We start from the raw sequence: 19,852 nt of genomic DNA, 5'->3' as shown, positions 1-19,852 counted from the left end.
TTTGAGGGAAAAAAACACCTTGTGTACTTGGAACATTATTTTGTAATTCTTCAAAGGCAAGCACCCACTCTGCATGACATGATAGCTAAAGGTACATTCAGCAATTTCACTGATATTGCTTATGCAATGTTGGCTGAAGCACCGGTGAGAACTCTGCACCAACCCAGCAATAAAGCATGATTAATATGGGTTGGTTGCCACAAGGCTGGCATAGGCAGGACCTTCGCCCCACCAGTGGCATGGCAGGCTACTCACTGTACACTGAATGAGCACCAAGACTTTTTTCTTTCAATCTTTTAGAGTGATGCAAAGCAATTAATTTGTTCTTCGTAGTTCTTTGTTACCCAGTATTACCCCTGGTGTTGTTGGTGTGACCCCTGCATTACAAACACTCTCAGACGAGCGCTGTTGATGGGGAGGTCATGTCAAAGTGCCTGACCCCAGACTCGAAGCTGTTGTAGGCTGCTGCTGTTCTCCACCGTCTGTCAATCCACTGGGTCAGAGCAGGAGACTCTCATTCCAGCCTCGGTGGGTGAGACAGTTTTGCAACTGACTCGATTAGAGCCAGTGACTCTTATTGTCCCTGGTTGATCCTTTCCTGTCGCAGTTACTAGGCCAATCCACACAAGTGAGGTAACGTTTTTTATCAGGATCAGTGTGGGAAGGGTGTGTGGTAAGAGGTTTTTGCATTCCTGCAGTTTCAAGACATTTTGTCACAGAAATGGGAGGAAAAATGTGTGTTTTTACCCAACGTTTGCGGTTGGTAAGGTCTTCTGGGCAAAAGAACATTGTGGGATCCATGATAGTCACCTCACCGTGAATTAGGAGCCTAGTTAAAAAAAAATGTCTAGGTTTGGTGGGCTTCCCTGGGTGATGGGTGAGTCAGGGCCAAAATACCCAGTTACCCATCCCCAAACTGGATCATGTTTTCCTCAGATTTATTTTTCCACTTCATGTTTTGGAGTATTATGTACTTATGAGAACGAGGCCCGGCCACATATGTTGTGCACCATTTTATTTTGCTAAGTGTGGAGCCACTGGCTGATAGAAAGTTTGTGGATTCCTCCAGCTTCCAAAATTTTCTCCAACATAAATATGAGGAAAGTGGGTGTTTGTTGGCTAAGGTTTGAGGTTTGCTAGGCCTTCTGGGTAAAATGACTCCATGTGGCCCATGCAAGTCACTCTACCTTGTACTCCCCTGGTTGTCTAGTTTTCAGAAATGCGTGGGTTTGATAGGTTTCCCCGGGTGGCAGATGAACCAGACCCAAATTCCATAGCTGCCCCTATTGTAAAAAAAACCAAAAAAACATTGATTTTGCTGGGTGAAATGTGATTTCTTCAGGTACCGTTTTGGGGTATTTTGTGTAGTAGGTGCTAGGCAATGCCACACAAGTGGGGCACAGTTTTTATTGGGAGACATATGGTAATACAGAATAGTACAACATTTGTTATTACCGATTGGATTTCTCTACATTTTTGGCTACCAAAAGTCACTATGCTGGAAAGAAGACACTTTGCAAAATGCTCTTTGAATCTTGTGATAACATTGAAAACCCCAAATTCAGAGGTGCACAAATCACCATACTTCATAAATTCAGTGCCCTATGTACATTTCAGAGATAATAGATTTATTTCATACCATTTTTCATTCATTCTGGAGTTCAGATTCCACAAACAGGGCAACATGATGTTCAAAAAATGAAAAGGAAGAGAATGAGGACCCTAGAGTTTGTTTTGGAGTTGTTTGGGGAAGGAGAGACATTACATTTCTCAGTAATTTTAGTGTGACGCTACATGGACATGGACATGGAGATTTTGTGTTGTGTAGTGTTATTCGTTGATACATGTAGTGTTTTAGTGACTGTTTAAAAGTATATTGTTCTGTTGGTTTATTTCTGAGAATAGTACTGTTTATTAAATGTCAAATTGTTTGCCTTTACTTTCTTGTGTTTTCAATGTATTTGAATGTATAACCCTGGATATCACATACTTACAATAAAACCCTGCGGCAAGAGTTTGTCAATAAATGCACTGCATTTAAATGCTTTAGGTTCATGTACAGGGTGGCTGGGCTTTTGCTGTTGTACCGGATTAAATTTTGTATCTGAACTCTACATCGTGGTAACAAAATGTACTTTCTTGAAGAATTTATTTAGCATTTCCAAATAAGATGTCTTACTGGGGTCACTCACATATTACATAACACTGCAGCACTCCACAAGTGCTTTTCAAATGTGAGCACGTACTCAGGATTGGTAAAAGAATATTGTTTGCCATAATTATTGTTAACCGAGGGCGCAGTTTGAGGAGTTGCACTATGCGCAGTGCAAAAAAAAAAACTCAGTCGCACTACGCGGAGCTCTGCAAGCGGTGGAGTACGGTACAAAAATGCTGTTTGCGGTGATTGCACAGTGCGGCATGCTTGTCCGCACTGTGCAATCATTGCGAATAGCACCATGCACAGCGCAAGCTTACCTTTTCTGCTGCTCGAGCAGATTTTTACTCGAGCTGCAGCTTTCTCAATGCGAACGGGCAGTTTTTCAACACGAGCGGTCGCGAGTATACGTGACCACTCACAATGAGAAACCTGACACCCCGCGTTGAGAAATCTTGCTGGGAGATTTATTTTCCAAACTTGCGCTTGCCAACTTGATGTTGGCGAACAAGGAAAAACCTCGCCCGGAGGTGGATTTTCCTCGCTCAGCAACTTGACGTTGGTGAACTCGAGCGGGAAAAAAACTCCGCTACGCGATGCAGAGTTTTTCGGAACTCCGCAAGCTCCGCGTAACGCGGAGTGCGGGAAACTTTGCAAACTCCACGAGCGGAGCGGAGTTCACCGCCCAGGGTTAATTATTGTGTAATAAATACGTGATACAAAAATATCACCACATATCCGTGAATAATAATAAAATTGATGCACAGCGGGACATTCAGGACATAATATTTAAGTCAGGCAATATGTTTGTATATGATAGTCTGCTCAGCAGTCCTTTCTACTGCATAGTTTTTTTAACATCTCAGAATGTAAATGCTGACTAATTCAATTTTGTACTGGAGCAAGTAAGTTTTCTAATGTCTATTAATTGAAAAATTCAGTTCCGTTATTTTTCCAGCCTTAACATTATAATAAGAGAAAAGCATTTTGCTTAGTTTCTTTTTTTTTTTTTTTTTTTTTTTTTGGAGACTATAAGTAAGGTTAGTTTTTCCACCTCAATTTCTGTGACTGACTTAAACATTGCACATTATGTCAGTGCTAATGTTTTGGTATTTAACTATCACACTGGGCATCATTATCTGGAAATTGCTTCCTAAGGCATTGAGCTAAACTTGAACACAAAGGTCACTCTAATGTGTAGGTCAAATGAATTAATCTTGGTAGTTTATACAGACTCTCAGTCCACACTAACTTTATCAGCATTAATGTGATATTTTGATTTAATTTAAACTGGAAGTTTGGTTATGATATATTTGACACCCAATTTTGCACTCGCGTTTGGTGATTTCATTCATTCCAATATGGATGTCGATAACTCTGTTAAAAAAATTGTTACATAATGTAAACAACCATTCTGGAGTATCTCATAGCGGCCTCATTCCAGAGTGGTGTTTTAATCCTCCAAAAGTTGTGTGGTGTAATTTGTACAGTGACTTGACATTCAAAAAGCTGTTCATTCATAAACATTACTGGATATGTTAAAGATTTGTGAGTAGTCTAAGAACAATCTAATTGAAGACGATACCGAAAAATATTTAACAATCATAAGATGTGTGCATGAAAAGGGTTTAAATGTTTGCATATTTTCTCTTACTTGTATGAAACACAAGGACCAAGGCAGTTATTGAAGAGAACTTCTTTATAGTAGATGTTCCATTTGCAAAGACAACCCACCAAGGATGACGTATATGTTCATTGTTTTTCGCCTCTGGCCTCAGTATCATAAACAAGCACCAAGAAAAGGACAATTTTGCTGCAAGGAAATGTTTGCATTGTTACTTGGCAACTTCTTTGTTTCCGGTTTAGTGCCGAAAAATATAACTATTGTTCATAAGAAAAAATGTTTCTTTTAAAAAAAAGATTTGGAGGAAAACTATCATTATACTAATGCGATAGTCCAATCGGATAGTCCAATTAGAACAATTTTCTGTATTTTGTGTTTTTAAGTGCACTCAAGCATTTATTTTTTAACGATCTAAAAGTGCAATGTAATGAAGTCTGAAGAAAATCAGTTGGAGCTTAATTTTGCAAGAAAGCAGTGATTTGGTTACTGAATTGCTAAAGAAGAAATCTCGCCCTAATCATTGCTCTCTTTATAGCTACATGGCAGTCTCTGTCAGAACATTGATAGACAAGAAACTGATTAGAGGACTGTTTTAATTTGAACTAATAAATGAATGAAAGATTGAATGATGTAGCAATGGTACTGAATTACAAAAGCAGAAGTCTAGCACTAACCATCTATTTACAGACACATAGCAGTCCTTAGCAAGACATTAATCGATAATAAATGCATCAGAGGATTCGTATATTTACAAATCTACATGTACGTAAGTGCGTGAGTTAAGCAACCATTGTAAAGAATTAAAACATTTACCTCATGAGGTAACTAGGCATTAAAGGAATGAAGGGAACACAGGTCACACAAAAGTTGAGGACAGCGTTTGAGACAGCCAGGTTTTAAGGGCTTTTCATAAGAGTTTTAGATGTGGTTCTCACTGAGGAGGAAAGACGGTTCTCAGATTTTATGACAGAGAAATGCAGTGTGTCTAGGTACATGTTAAACACACACTGTGGACTGGTGCTCACAGTGATGGTAATCCTAGGTAAAATCAGGCAAACACCATCTCTGCAAGCACCATTTTGCTACGGAGACTGGTATCTGTGGTGTGTTTAGGTACTTTCAAGCAGTTGCATAAAACAACTAAAAGCGCAGTTATATTTGCATTATTTTGCAGTATAGCCTAATCCAGTGTCAAGACGCACATGGTGATAGAACACACCCTCCATGTCGGTCACTGGCCAGTCTTCCGATATGTATAGATATGACGTGTGAGTGAGAGATGTGGCCATATTTTTACAGAATATCATAGATCTTTAGTAATTGCAGGAGTATGACCCTGAATGGATGTTTTTTTAACCACTCTCCGGAGTTTGAAATGTTTTCAGCTGTATTAAAGGAATCATGAGACATTCATAGTTTTCTTCGTGAATATTTTATTGTGTGACATGTACATTGGAATACTTCTAATTGAATTTGGGAAAATGTGCAATGCCAATTCACGCACAAAGCTTCTTTCTATTGTTTTCCCTGGAGAGACTCCTTCACTTCGTCCTCTTCCCCTTATTGCAGTGGAAAGCGATTTACTCTTGTTTCTATCAGGAGAATTGTTCTGACTGTTTCCATGATGGGAAGGAATCGGAATGAAGTATGTGCAAGTGCGCCAATATTTCTTCAATTTATGTGACTTAATCCTCTTCTAATGGTACTGCCTTTAATAAAAGCTAAATTAGGTCTGTTTCAGTCAATCAATCACGGTTCTTGTAAAGTGCGACTACTCACCCGTTAGGGTCTCAAGGCACTGGATGGGTTTGCGGTTCAAGTCGAAGAGCCAGGTCTTGAGGTTCTTCCTGAATTGAGGTAGCGATGGGGATTGCCTGAGGTGCTGATGTAAGTACGGCCAGGTCTTCGCAGCGAGGTAGGAGAAGGATCTTGCTCCTCTCTACCTCTGCATTCTTGAGCACGACATTCTTGTATTTACTTCTTTGAAGTGATTGCCAGTTGAAATTAATTTCCTCTGGCATGCCTTTCCCCAACATTGCTTGATTCCAGGATTGCTGCCAAGCCACCACATTGCACCATGTGCTAATGAAGGTCCTGTGGTCTCCTGTGTTGGACTGGTCCTGCCATTGATTGTCAGCAGCATAAACCAACCAATACTTTAAACTGTGTTTTTGTTCATCCACAGTGTAAAGCTTCTCTACCCAACTTACAGGCACATGCATCAAAGGAAAAACCGGTTGCAAACGGGTTTATTCTCAGAATCTGCCCCTTTGCGACTGGTATTTTTGCATTTGGGATGCATCATCCCATATGCAAAAAACGCAATTTAAGGAATCTCTAAATTGCGATTACTTAAATTGCGATTGCATTTAAGGAATCCCAAATTGAGATTCCTTCAATGCAATGCATTAAAGTAAAACAATTAGCGATTTCGCTAATAGGGGGAGCAAATTACCATGAAGTTGAACTTCATGGTAATTTGCAAAAACTGTGAAAAATGCACTTTTGTGCATTTTTCAAAGTTTCATGTTGCGCACACACATGCCCTTAGAGCATGTGTGTGTGCAACATATGTGCACAGATCAATTTCAGGGGTGCAATAGGGTGTCATTCTGACACCCATGCACCCTTGAAATTGTATGAGCAATTTGCGAGTACCTACTGGTACTCGCAAATTGCTCATGCAATCTACAATTCATTCCTATGGGCCTGGAGGCCCATAGGAATTAATGGGAAGGCATTCATTAATTGCGACTCGCAATTTGCGAGTCACAATTAAGGAATGTGTTGGAATCGCTATTTTTATAGTGATTCCGACATGCATAGGCTTTTTCAATTCCTTAATTGCGATTCCTTAAAAATCGCAATTAAGGAATCGCAAAAGTCTTTGTTGATGCATGTGCCTGATGGTGGTTCCTCTTAGTTGTTCATTGTGGGTACTGCTCAGGACATGTTCACCGTAACACACATATGCCACTTAAGCTGCACGTTGTTGTGCTTTTAATAGCATTTGCACCCTTAGGCTCATCAAGTTGAAAAATTATATTACTACTGAGAAATGTATTGTGTTTTAAGGACATGTTTCGAGAGGTTTTATTTCATTTAATGATATTGCCATGGAGAGATTTTTGATTTTCCCACCGTTTGAGATTGTGCCTCCTTCGTTAATTTTGCCAGTCAAAGGGGGCTCTGTTTGATACACTACCATCAGTTTGAAGAAAACTTTAAAAAGAGTTGTGTGTTGCTCGTTCTACGGTGTAACCAGGATGTCAGACAAGAACTCGAGGATTGTCCAGACATCATTGTGTGAAGCAGGCAAGGGCAGCAGTGAGCACCGTCGCTGATAACTGCAAATGAAGGATGCCTTAACCTTGCATGAAATAGGCCTCGTATTCCTCATACCTCGACACAGCCTTGGAAATGATTCTGCTTCACGTATTATACAATTGTATAAAGTTCTTAGCCGTCCAGATGTGTGCAGAACAGATTGAAGGGGATGAGAAACAGGTCCTCGGGGCCCCTGGTAAAGTCATCGCTCTTGTTCAGTGTTCTGACGGTGTGGTACCGAGCTGGGGAATGTTCTGTCGGGCGTCTTCGTCATGTCGGGTGCATTGTCTGGAAAGTAGGGCGCTATCTCCGACCTTGATTCTATTTCTCTCCAAAGGTGCGGTATCCTGGGACGCTTGTCTGCAAGGCAGCGGTACCTGCAAGTCCGCTATGATGCGGCGGCATGTTCTTCTAATATGAGAACTGAGAGTGCCCGAATCGTCACGTGATCACTGACAGGTGTAATAGGACGCCAAGAATGCCGCAATTCACAGTCGCTCTCGGGTATCCCTCATTATCTCTGTAGCTGTTTCGCCTCTGCTGCGGCTCCCCTCCTGCGTTACTCCCCTCTTGCGTTACTCCCCCATTAATGTGGGGACATCTGCAGTCAACTAAATCTCAAGTCGGGCGGCCTTTCAGTGGGACTGCGTCACTCTGCGCAGCGAATCCTTCTGCTGAGGGAGTAACTTTAAATCAAATGATAGCCTAAGCCAGCATCCTTGGTTTAACCTGCCTGCCCCTGATTATTCATGCACGTGGCACTTCCATTCATTACCTCCTGGTCAGCCCTCCCCGTCCCAGTCCTAACTACATGAGCATAGCTCCTCCCACCAGAAACTCCCAAGCAACTAAAAACCCATCCCTTCCCTCCAGGCCACACCCACACCCTAAGGCATATAACCATGTGACCCGCCCATCCACATCCTGTTTGTTTTTTCTGCGGACTGACTTCCTGGTAGCTGCGTCGTGGGGGGTGCCGGTCCTGACCTCCTTTCGGGTGAGTGTATGACAGTCTGCTTGGCAGCCATTTTAATCCCCATCGGTACATGTTGTTTCATGTACGTTTGAGTCCCTGCTTTAGCGGGACCATGGGGTTGGGGGGTCCGGACTGCCTGGTGTGTGGTGGTGACTCCCTGCTGCGGCCTCCCCTCTTCCGGGTACGTTCGCTGCCCTAGCGGGAATGCCCGGGGAGGGTGGGGAGGTGTGTTGGGCGCGGCTGGCTTCTCTGCGCACCTGGGGCGTGGCGGTTTGGCTCCTCCTCGGAGGTGTATTTGGGGGGCTCTGTGCTCGTCTCGGGCCCGCGTTTCCCTTTTTATTTTATTTCCTGCTTTCCAATCTTGTGGTTTCTGATGGAATTATGAGATGGTGATGGTCTGCGCCTCGTGACCCAGGCCCGGGGCCGGTGCTTTGGATGGACGGGACTCTGTATGCCGTGGCTGCGTGGTCCGTCAGCTACGCTGCCGACTTTGGTGCAGGGAACCAGGGTTCGGGCCTCGAGGTCGCGTCCACTGGCTGTGATTCTGGGCTAGTCACTTAGTCTCCCCGTGCCTGAATGTGTAATGTAACTGCGGTGCTATGTAACGCGCTCCGATACCTTCGGGTCGAGTTCGCGCTCTTTAACTATGCACCGCGGGCCGCTCCCTGCCCCTTTTGAAGGGGATTGCTTTAGTTTCCGGCAGCAAACCGTTGTGGTTACACAAGTTACAGTGAATGTATGCTGACAATGGACAGTTCAGGTGTTTGTGTCCCCTTCTCGGTATTGAGGCAGATCATGTACTGGTGAAAACTGCTCTCTTTAAATCGCGTTGAGGGCTGCCTGTACTTTTGAGGGTGCGTTCTGTTTGTCATAACGTGTGGGGGGCACCCTGGTTGGGTGGTTTTTCCGTTCTTTGAATCCGTTTCTCTGATGTGTCCCTCCTGGTCTTTGAGTCTCTGTGGTCATGTGGTTATGATTCCTGACTCTTCCTCCACAGTTATGGGTTCAGATTCCGGTGCATCGCTGTTTGTGAGTTTCTGTCACTAGTGTATGCACTCTGTCTTTATCACCTGGTGTTTATTTCTTTTTGGTTTCTGAGCTTCTTTGTTATATAACTGTGGGGTTTGGCGTTCCCTGATTGGCCCTTATGGATCTTGCATTGCTTGGTCTGGGGAAGGATGTTGGGCGCTGATTCCTCTGTGCTGTTCACATCTTGGAGATGTGTGGTTTGTGCGTGAGTGAGCTCCGCAATACTGTGGAGGTGGTGGTCGCTGGGTCTTCCGCTGCTCCTTCCATTGTTCATGGGCAGGATGCCTCTGCCGCGTGGATCCGGGCTTGGTTTCGGTTGAGACCGGGGACAGGCCTTCACGGTGTTCTGCTCCATGTTCTGGGCACTTTTGGGTTCCATGGCCCTTGGTGGGTGGTTAGTCAGTGGACTTTTTAGCCACTCGCCGGTTGGTGGGGCTTGTAGGCCTCCCATTTCCTACGCCTCTGTGAGTGCTGTGCTGGAAGGGGTGTGGAGGTATGTTGTCAGACATGCCTTTCCCCGGTTTCTGGCAGTGGGGTTTACTTTACGGTAGTTCGCTGGGATGTCCTGGCTGGGGTGCTGGTGGATCCCTGCTGGCTGGTGTGGCATCTCAGAGCCTGGTGGTGTCCGTGGTTGCAGTTCATTCTTCTCCTGTGGTCGTGCGGGATGGGGGACCTTGGTGCAGACTTTTGCTGCCTCTGGTCTTGCAGTTGGGGCTGCGGCTTGCCCCGGCTTTCGGGTTCAGTCGCTTCATGTGTCTGTCCAGTTGTTTCTGTGCAGTCTTGCTGGGTGTGGATCCCTCCGTCATTTGTTCCGGGTTGGGACTGCAGTTGAGTTTCCTGGCGAATTCGTCCTACGATTCCCTTAGTCGGCGGCGATGGCGGCTGGGTCCTCTGTGGCTGCTCGGTGGCAGTTGTGGCTTTTGCCTTGGATACCGTGTTGGAGCTTCCCTTCGTGGGCTCTATACTGTTTGGGGATCCGTTGGATTGCGTACGGGCTTTTGGGCGGCATTTCATTCTAATTTGGCGGCCCAACCCTATCGTGGTGTGGATCGGGGCCTGGGTGTCCCTTCCTTCCTCTTGTCCTGAGGTCGACGGGGTGCTTTCTCTTCTTCTGGTCCCTCCTGGTCGTGCTGGGCTACTGGCTGTGTTCTGTGCTGCCCCTTTTCCAAGTTCTCAGACACTGTGTCGGGTTCTATTACCCTGTGTTTGGGTCTTTTTCCGATGGGGCTGTGTTGTGGGGAGTCGGCACGGTCGGGGCATTTACTCGTTCCTGGTTCTGTTCTGGGACCGTATGGGGATTGCCGTCCTGCACTGGTTAGGACGGCTGTACACTTGTGTCTACCTCATCGGTCCTTCATGATGGTGTCTCTTCAGTGGTTTCTTCCCTTCCTGGGGAAGGGGGGGGGGGGGGGGGTTCCTGGCTTATCTGGTTCTCTGGGACGTCTGCTTTCATGTGCCGGTACACGCGGCTTCGCGGGGGTACCTGCGTTTCGGTGTGTGTTGTGTTCATTAGTTTTAAGTATTGCCTTTTGGACGGTCTGCATCTCCTAGGATGTTTGCTGCCGTTTTGGTGCCTTTGGTGGTTTTGTTGCCTGCTCAGCGGCTCCGGGTGTTCCCTTCCTTGAACGGTTGGTGGACTCATCCTCTTTTTTCCTTCCGGCTCCGGCCCTTTCACTGGATGTTTGCTGGCTCCTGCGTTGGTTTGGGCGGTTCTACGCTTGGGGGATTCCAATCGTTGCACCACTCTGGTACTCCTGTTCATTGGGGGGTTTAGGTGCCTCGTGGGTAAGGTATTCCTGTCAGTGCCCCGCAGGCGGGCTCTGTTGCGCGCACTGCGGTGGTTGTTGGGGACTCGGTCTTCCACTGCTCCCCGGCGGCTCCTTATTCTGCGGCTGTTGTCTGCTGCTGTGGTATTTGTTCCTGGGGCCCTTAGGCACTTGTTCCCCCTGGTGTGTCTTGCTCTGGGGCTTTGGGATCCGGCATCTCTAGGTTGTCTGCTGTTGTTTCCGGGGGGGTGTGGCCATTGGCCGCGGGTTGCCCTGATGGCTGGTGGTTCAATCCTCTTGCAGGACTGTCCTTTTGTGTCCGAGGAGCGGTTGGTCCTGGGACTGTCTTGGATTTGTTTGGAGTCGTTTGTCCTGAGAGCTGTATCTCGGTGGTATGTCGTGGGCCTCTGCTGGCACAGTCTCTCGTGGGACATGGGTCCGTATCCTGCCTCTGCTTTCTTTGTATCCCGTGGTGGGATTGGTTCCTGCAGTGCTTTACGTTAGCCCACAGAGCTAAGGCTCGATGGTTAGTCTTGTGCCTCTGGTGGCGCAGGCTTGCACTGGTCATGGGTTTGAATCCCGCCTATGCTTTCTACGTGTCCTGTGGTCGGTTCGGTTGGCCTGGCCTCCTTTCTGCCTTGGGTCCTCCTGAGGTTCGTGGTGGTTCGGTCAGGCTGTCTTCCGCCATTGGCGTGCGGGGTTGGCTCCCTTGGCGGCTTTGCTGATATGCCGGGGGGGGCAGATTCTTCCTTGTGGTCCCTTTGGGCTTTACGTCTACGAGGGGTTTTGTTATCGGTGGCGGCTCGCCTGCGCGGAGTGTTTTCCCTCGCTATCCGTGTTGGGCCTGTCGCTGACCTGGTTCGGGGTCCCGCTTTTGCGTCTCCTGGGTTCGCCTTGGGGTGCGGTTGTTCTCTGGTTCGGTCGGCGCTGTCTGGAGCGTGGTTGCCGGGTCCTTCTGTTGTGTGGGGGCCTGGTGTGTGCTTTCCCCCGATTGCGCTGGCTCCACTGGTCCTGCTGCGGGTCGGACTGGGTCGGGCCTCCTGTGTCCTGGGGCTGTGGTGTGTCTGGCCCTAGTGGCTTTGGGGTGTTCTCCTTCTGTGGCTGTGTTTTTTCCTCGTTCCGGGCGCCCTTCGACTCTCCTGTCCTATGCCAGTCATGGGGTTTACTTGCTGGTTTGCTGGACGACGCAGGGGGGTTTTGCGTTGGATTCCGGTGCGTGTCTTGGATTCTGGGAGGTTGGCTTCGACTTGGGTCTGGCTGTGTCCTCCCTGAGAGCTCTGTGGGCGGCTGTGTGGGCCTTTCGGGGTTCAGGCTTTGTGCCGGTGAACTCCTTGATGTCCGGGTGGTTGTGGATTTGTTTCCTCCTGAGTCCGGTCTTTCGTTCCTTTGCTCCTTGTTGGAGTTTCTGGTTTGGCCTGTTTTCTGTCCTGTTCCTCTTTCTGGGGTTTTGGTGCGGCTGCTCTGTTTGGCCGTTGGGCAGCCTCTGGAGGGGTGCTTCCTTCCTGCTGTGCCTTTTTCATGGGGTGGTTTCCCTTTTTGTTTCCTTTGGGCTGACTGTTCTTGGTCCGGGGCATTCTGTGGCTGCTCTCTGTCAGTGGCTGTGTTGGCTGTGGGAACGGCGTTTGGGCTTGTGGGGTGTTGGCTCCTGGGTCAATTCGAGGTGGCTCGACTCGGCGGTGGCTGCGTCCTGGGCTTGCTTCCGGGGGGGCTTCCCTGGCCATGTTCTGCATTAAAGCTGCTTGGTGTTCTCCTAACTCTTTCTGTCCCATGTTGATTGGGTGGTGAGTGGAACTGTGTCTCCTGGGTTTGGGGACATAGTGCTGTGTTCTGCTCAGGTTGTGTGACTTTTGGCTTGTGCTGGTTAAGTCTGTATTTACTACTAGGTAAAGCCGATTATTGCTTTGGTATCTGCTCATATAGTTAGGACGGGGAGGGCTGACGAGGAGGTAATGTCCGGTTACTCACCGGTAATATTCATTACTCCGAGTCGTAGCCCTCCCCGTCCCAGTCCAGGTTCCCATCCCTCCCTCCCTGTTCGGCTTCTTGTGCTTGGTGGTACAGGATGTGGATGGGCGGGTCACATGGTTATATGCCTTAGGGTGTGGGTGTGGCCTGGAGGGAAGGGATGGGTTTTTAGTTGCTTGGGAGATTCTGGTGAGAGGAGCTATGCTCATGTAGTTAGGACTGGGACGGGGAGGGCTACGACTTGGAGTAATGAATATTACCGGTGAGTAACCGGACATTCCATCGCACTTCCATTCCATCGCTCCAATTTACCCGTGTGTGTCCAGTGCATTGCCTTCGCCAACATGTAATGCACACTGCTTTCAACAATGTCACAAAACGTATGAATGAAGGGGACCGGAACGTAACTGGTTCGTTTAGTGACTTCCCACAAATGGACAAAGCTCGGACTGTCGTTGGTTTTAAAGCTGCAACAGACGTGCCTGTGATGAACCTTGGTTGCTGGATACATCATTAAACCTCCCCAGGATTGCACGCAAATCAAACGTCACTTGGATATCCTTGGAGAAAGGTGCATCTGGGCGTCTCTGCATTGGGGTCGTTTCTTTCCCGGCACGGCATTCGCCACATCCTGTACCCGAGGAGCCTTGATTTCTGACGAGCTGCGGCACTCTCACCCCAATGCAAGGGAAAGAGGTGTCCGTCTGCAACCATAGGATTGGTGTAGCGCCTTTCTGCGGCACCCGATGCGACGACTAATAGTAAACGTATAGGAGGAAAGTAAAGAGCGGGTCAATGATGCAGCTAAAAATGGACGCCTCTCTGTGACTAATCTATGTATTCAGAGGTGACCCACATTCTCGAGGAGCAGGTATTTATATAAGAGTGTCCACGGCCATCACTGCAGCTCTGTTCTAAGCCCACTGGGGACTCTTGGCCAGACGCACACCGTTGAATGGCATGCTGTGCACCCTTGACAGCACCGAGGGCTGCAGTACAGGGGACGGCGTGCTCTCGAAAGCAACTTTTGGTCTCATGCAGCTACTGACTGACACGTATACCAATGGTATAGAAGAATCACGGAGGATTTCGAGTATATGCTTATAAGAGCATGGGCGTTTGTGGTGTGAACGCCAACACAAGATGATTTTAGATCAAACATAAAAAGGCTTATATGAACATATAAAATCAGTCTGCGAAGTACATGCCTGGGTGATTATCACAGTGCACGTTCAGCAAGAGCCTAGAGATGTGCAATAAATATACCACGTGATCAGATAGATTCACGTGAGACATGATCCCCCTCTAAGTCCCCACTGCGCCGTACACTTTATCCACGTGTTCCGTAATGACAGAGACCATTTATTTCTGATTGCAGGTTCGCAGCATGGGGACAGCAGGTAACGAAAGAGAAGCTAAGGATAGCTCTGTAGTCCTTTCAACAGGGCCTTTGCGCTTCGCGCTGCAACTACTGATTGGGACGCTGGGCGCCGCTGTTCACCAACTATGGAAAGACAAACTTGGAAGAGCCGTCACACCACATGATATGATTACAATAGGCGAAGGATTGCTGGGAGGACCGTCATAACACCCAATCCACAGCAGGCGTTCAATGCGCCTTCCAGCGTCGCCCTGAAGCTAATACACAGTTCTTGGAAATCTGAGGGGCTCAGCTGACGGTCATGGCTCAGACGCCGAGACGCTGTTTCAACGGGACTCAAGAACCGAGGGGCTGCTCTTCAAGCTTTCAGACACCGAGATGTTGTTACTCCGGGGCTCAGTCACCGAGAGGCTGTTTCTCTGGGGTTGAGAAACTGAGAAGCTGTTACTCCGGGGCTCAGACACCGAGGCGCTTTTACTCCGGAGCTCAGATATCAAGGCGCTGTTACTCCGGGGCTCCTCTGCTGCTTCTTGTTGCTCTGCTGACAGTCTGTGGAGCCGCTTCCGGGCAGCTGCGTTATTCCATTCCCGAGGAGATGAGGAAAGGCTCTTTTGTTGGGAATGTGGCTCTGGATCTGGGAATAACAATAAAGGAATTTGTAGAAGAAGAAGCTCGCATCGATTACAGAGGTAGGAAACAGTATTTTGCCCTCAATGCAAACAATGGACGTTTGTATGTCAATGAAAGAATTGACAGAGAAAATATCTGCGGGAGCCTAGTCCAGTGTCTAATAAATGTAGAGATTATTTCAAAGAACGTTATGAAAGTGTATGCAGTTGAAGTGGATATTAAAGATATTAATGACAATGCCCCCGCATTTACCGATGACCATGTAGTATTACAGGTGCTTGAAAACACTCCACCTGGAATGCGCTTTATGCTGCCCGAGGCACACGATGCAGATGGTGGGATTTATTCGCTTCAGAACTATCAGCTCAGTGACGATAAATATTTCACTTTGAATGTAAATAATAGAAGTGATGGCTCAAAGTATGCAGAGCTGGTCCTTGTGAAATCACTGGACCGAGAGGAGCAGGAAGTTCACAGCTTGATCCTCACAGCCACGGACGGAGGGGATCCGGTCAGATCAGGATCGATGCGGATACAGATCAATGTGCAGGATGTGAATGACAATGCTCCCGTTTTCAATCAGGCTATCTATAAGTTCAGTGTGTTTGAAAATGTGCCCAAGGGGACTGTTGTTGGCAGCGTCACAGCTGTTGATATTGACAAGGGATCAAACTCAGAAATAATATATTCTTTTAACCAAATGAAGGACAATATTGTTACAAAATTCAGACTGAATTCTCGTACTGGGGAACTATCTTTGATAGATAATCTGGATTTTGAAGAGTTTGAATTCTATGAATTTGGAATTAGAGGAAGTGATGGGATTCTATCATCACGATGTAAAGTTTTGATAGAGGTCATTAACGTGAATGATAATAGCCCAGAGATTTTGATGTCATCTGTGCTCAAACAGGTACCAGAAAACAGTCCACTGGGTACTGTCATTGCTCTTCTGCAAGTATACGATCGGGATTCAGGCGACCATGGCAAGGTCACTTGTTTTCTGCAGTCCCACATTCCCTTTCGGTTACATAAATCAGTTGGAAGCTACTACAGTTTGGTAACTGATGGTGTTTTGGACAGAGAAAAGGTTCCACAACACAACATAACAATCACAGCGACAGACAGCGGAACTCCTCCACTGTCAAAAACCCAAACTATAAATCTGCTGATTACGGATGAAAATGATAACGCACCGGTATTTCAGCACATGTCATATCGAGCCTACGTAAAGGAAAATATTCCACAAGGTACATCCATTTTTGCAGGCAGAGCTACAGATTTGGATTGGGACAAGAATGCTAAGATCAGGTATTCTATCCTTGATGGATACATTGGAAATGATCCACTCTCTTCTTATGTATCCATCAACTCCGAATCTGGAGTCATTTATGCACTTCAGTCCTTTGACTTTGAAGAGTTCAGAGAATTTCAGATCCAACTAAAGGCTGAAGATGGAGGTTCCCCAGTTCTGATGAGTAATGTTACTGTGACATTCTATATACTGGATGAAAATGACAACACTCCTGAAATATTATATCCATCAACTCCCACCGATGATTCCTCTGGTGTGGAGATGGCTCCTCGCTCTTCTGAACCAGGTTATCTGATCACTAAGGTGGTGGCTGTCGATGCTGACTCCGGGCAAAATGCCTGGCTCTCCTACCATCTGCTGAAGTCCACAGACCAGGGACTGTTTACTGTAGGTCTTCACACTGGCGAAATCAGGACAGCCCGGCCAATTATGGAAAAAGATGCCACAAAGCAATTCTTAGTAGTCTTGGTGAAGGACAATGGACAGACATCACTTTCTTCCTCAGTTACAGTCACCATAGTGTTGGCAGACAGCATGCCAGAAATGCTTCATGACATCAGTAACCCATCAGCCCCAGCAGACACAGGGTCGGACCTCACACTATATCTGGTGATCGCTGTTGCTGTTGTGTCCTTCTTGTTCCTTTTCCTGATCATTCTTATTTTGGCCATCAGGATTCACCACTGGAGGGAATCTCAGCTCAATCAGTCATCCGAGGTCAACTTCAACTCACTTCCTGCTTCTCAGTTTGTGGGCATCGATGGAGTCCGAGCTTTTCTTCAGACCTATTCTCATGATGTCTATTTAACAGCAGACTCCGGAAAAAGCCAACTCAAATTTCCGCTTCCAAACAACTCAAATAATCTTTCTGAAAATCCAAATTGTCAGACACAAGAACCACTTCTTGTTGACGATTTCTTAAGTATAGGCAAAGAGGACCAGCCATTTATTCAAGTAAGTTGATGTGTTTTGCATTATGTATTATTGTTCTATTCAAATGATTGAAATATTGGATCTTCCATGGTGTGCTTTTTGGATAGCAGACAAGTCTAGTACAATGTTCATTATGTTTCACAGTTTGTTAAATGAAATATGAACCACTTGCAGAAATGAAAATAGTTAAGACAGAAACGCCTTTCATGCAGGCAACTAATTTGAATGAATTACATTATTTGGCAGCGGTGTCACATCGGACTTATGCTTCTGTATTTCATCAGCTATCACAGGGCAGTTTGATAACTTCTCTATTATCAGTGTCTAAATGGCTACTTGTTTTTTTAATGTTTCTGTTCTTACTTCTTTATGCAATGGGAAATATTCTTGGATTCCCTTTTTGGCATTTCTTCTCAGGTTATATTGTCTTGGACCATTTTTTTAAATAGAAATATCAATTAAAACAAGACAACCCTTGGTACCCGCCTGCTTCATTTGCTTAATTGCCTCTGAATAGCATGAAAGAAACGACAAAACCAAAAAGAACTATTCTTCCTACTGCAAGAGTTACATGTTGATAGAATGTGAGGGTATTTTACTTTTATTCTGTGTCCAATGTAGTAGGCTTGTTCTGTTTGTATTCCTTTAGATTTAAATGATGGTTTGATGATTGTTTCAGGTGGATTAGAGAACCTTATGCAGTTTGTCTAAAACCCTGCGTGGAATCACTTCCTCCCTCTGTTATCACACACACGAGATAGTATTATATAGTGCAGTTGCAAACATCTTTTTCAGTTTACAAAAACCAACACATCACAGATTCACATTTACGTGGTGTATGGTTGTGTTTGTACTGGAATATTGAAAATCTATACTTATCCGACAATAAATGCCCACACATGCAGCCCTGATTATGTCTGGATTGGGAGCCCATCCGGGCCTGCAGCATTGAGAGGCAGATGGCAAATACTGGTCTTTATGCTTTGTCTCTGGTTCTGTGAGGCGGTGTCTAGACAGATAAAATATTCAGTAGCTGAAGAACTGAAATGTGGATTTCTTGTTTGAAACATAGCAAAGGATGTTTAGTCCAAAAGCAGACATTTTTTCAGACAGGAATCTCTACAGTGTCTTTGCTTCTGCGAATTATTATTTTTCTTTAAATCCTAGAACTGGGAGCTGTCAGGTGAGTGAAAGGCTATACGGAGAGGAAAAATGCGTAAAATCAACTAGTCGTTTCCTTAACTTCGAGCTAGTTGTGGAAAATCCATTGAATATTGTTCACATATAAGTTTTTTTTTCAAAACATTAATGGCTACTCTCTGATTTTCTCCAATAAGTCGGAAGATGTAGAAATTTGTGCTTCTTTGCTAGGAACTTCTTAGTACTCTGGGAAATGCTGGGGTCATAGTAATGCCCCGCAGGAATATAAGCGGAGTCAAAACACACGTTTTGTGTTAGAAGAATAAATGAGCAGCGATGGCTACAAATGTGCAGAATTGGTGCTGGAAACACCTTGAAAAAGAAAGTCCGTACTACTTGACTCTCGCCCTCTGATGAGGGTGATCCAAGGAGGCCTATTACATCGGATAGTAATGTTATTATCAATCCCATTGACAATTTCCCAGTGTTTAGTCAAGAGGTCTACAGAGCCAGCATTATTGAAATGGCAGCAAATAACTTGATGTTACTTCAGGTGAAAGGCACAGCTTAAAATGAAGGGTCAAATTTAAAATAACCTACTTTTTCCATCCAGATATCTATCAATTTCCACAGTACATTCGCTTTTGAAAATTAAGAAATCCCTAGATTGTGAAAAGATTAATTCGCGCAAGATCCTAGTGGAAATGAAAGCTAGACAGGGCCTGTTGCACAGGCTTGGCTACCCGTAAAAGTTTGAGGTCTGTTTCTAGTCCACTCCTATCTGGGTATAGTGGTCACTCTGATCAGTTTTAATGATAAAGATTCTTGAGAAAATGATAGTCTGATGCCGTAGTAAAAAAACCTGAACTTTTATATTACTCATCATCTAGAAAGCACTGTGCTTGTGACACAGACACTTTGGACAGGTAAACTCACAGAATACAATATAACAGTCAGAGCCCCAGACAGATGATCTCCTCCTCTAAGGTCTTCTAGCTGACATAAAAGATAACATTCCTTTTTTTTAATTATTGTCTTCTTAACAGTTGTTTCCTCCAGAGAACCGCGTCACAGGTGCTTTCATTTACTGTCTAACGGCACCTGACCATGGACGTCATTTAGGGGTCACCAGGGGTTGCTTGCAGCTGCCAAGCCTAGCTTGCCCCTTGCGACCCCTGTCCTCGGAGGTAGCAAATTCAGTGCCAGGAACTCAGTCAGGCTCCAACCTCGTTTTCCACTCATTTTTATTACATTAAAAGTTAATAATAATCTATTATTAACTATTAATGTAATAAAAAGTGAAGCAGCAAGATCTGGAATGCGACCTTCACTGGCATCTTAAGTGAGAAAAGTAAAATGGTTTTAAATGTATGTTGTGTGCATGCATGTGGGTGAGAGTGAGAGAGAGCATGTATTTGTGTGAGCATACATGTTTGTATGTGGGACTGTGTGTGTGAAGTGAGTTAGAGTGAGGGAGAGAGTGCAAATAAGTGAGTCAGGTAAGAGTGGGTGAAAATTAATGACTGCAAGGGATTGCTAATGAGTGTGAGTAACTGAATGTAAGTGAGCATTAGTATGAATGTGTTGCTATGCTTGCAAATCTGCAATGCT

General features: G+C 45.7%; 1 pseudogene; it reads left to right on the top strand.

Moving 5' to 3' along the window:
- The first annotated feature begins 14,524 nt into the window (after positions 1 to 14,524).
- Positions 14,525 to 19,852, top strand: part of LOC146810734 (protocadherin gamma-A11 pseudogene) — a 37,177-nt pseudogene continuing 31,849 nt past the window's right edge.

The sequence above is a fragment of the Triturus cristatus genome, chromosome 7 (genome assembly GCF_964204655.1).
Source record: "Triturus cristatus chromosome 7, aTriCri1.1, whole genome shotgun sequence".
Taxonomy (NCBI): Eukaryota; Metazoa; Chordata; class Amphibia; order Caudata; family Salamandridae; genus Triturus; species Triturus cristatus.
Note: the sequence above shows the minus strand (reverse complement) of the source record. Positions and strands in the feature narration are given on the sequence as shown.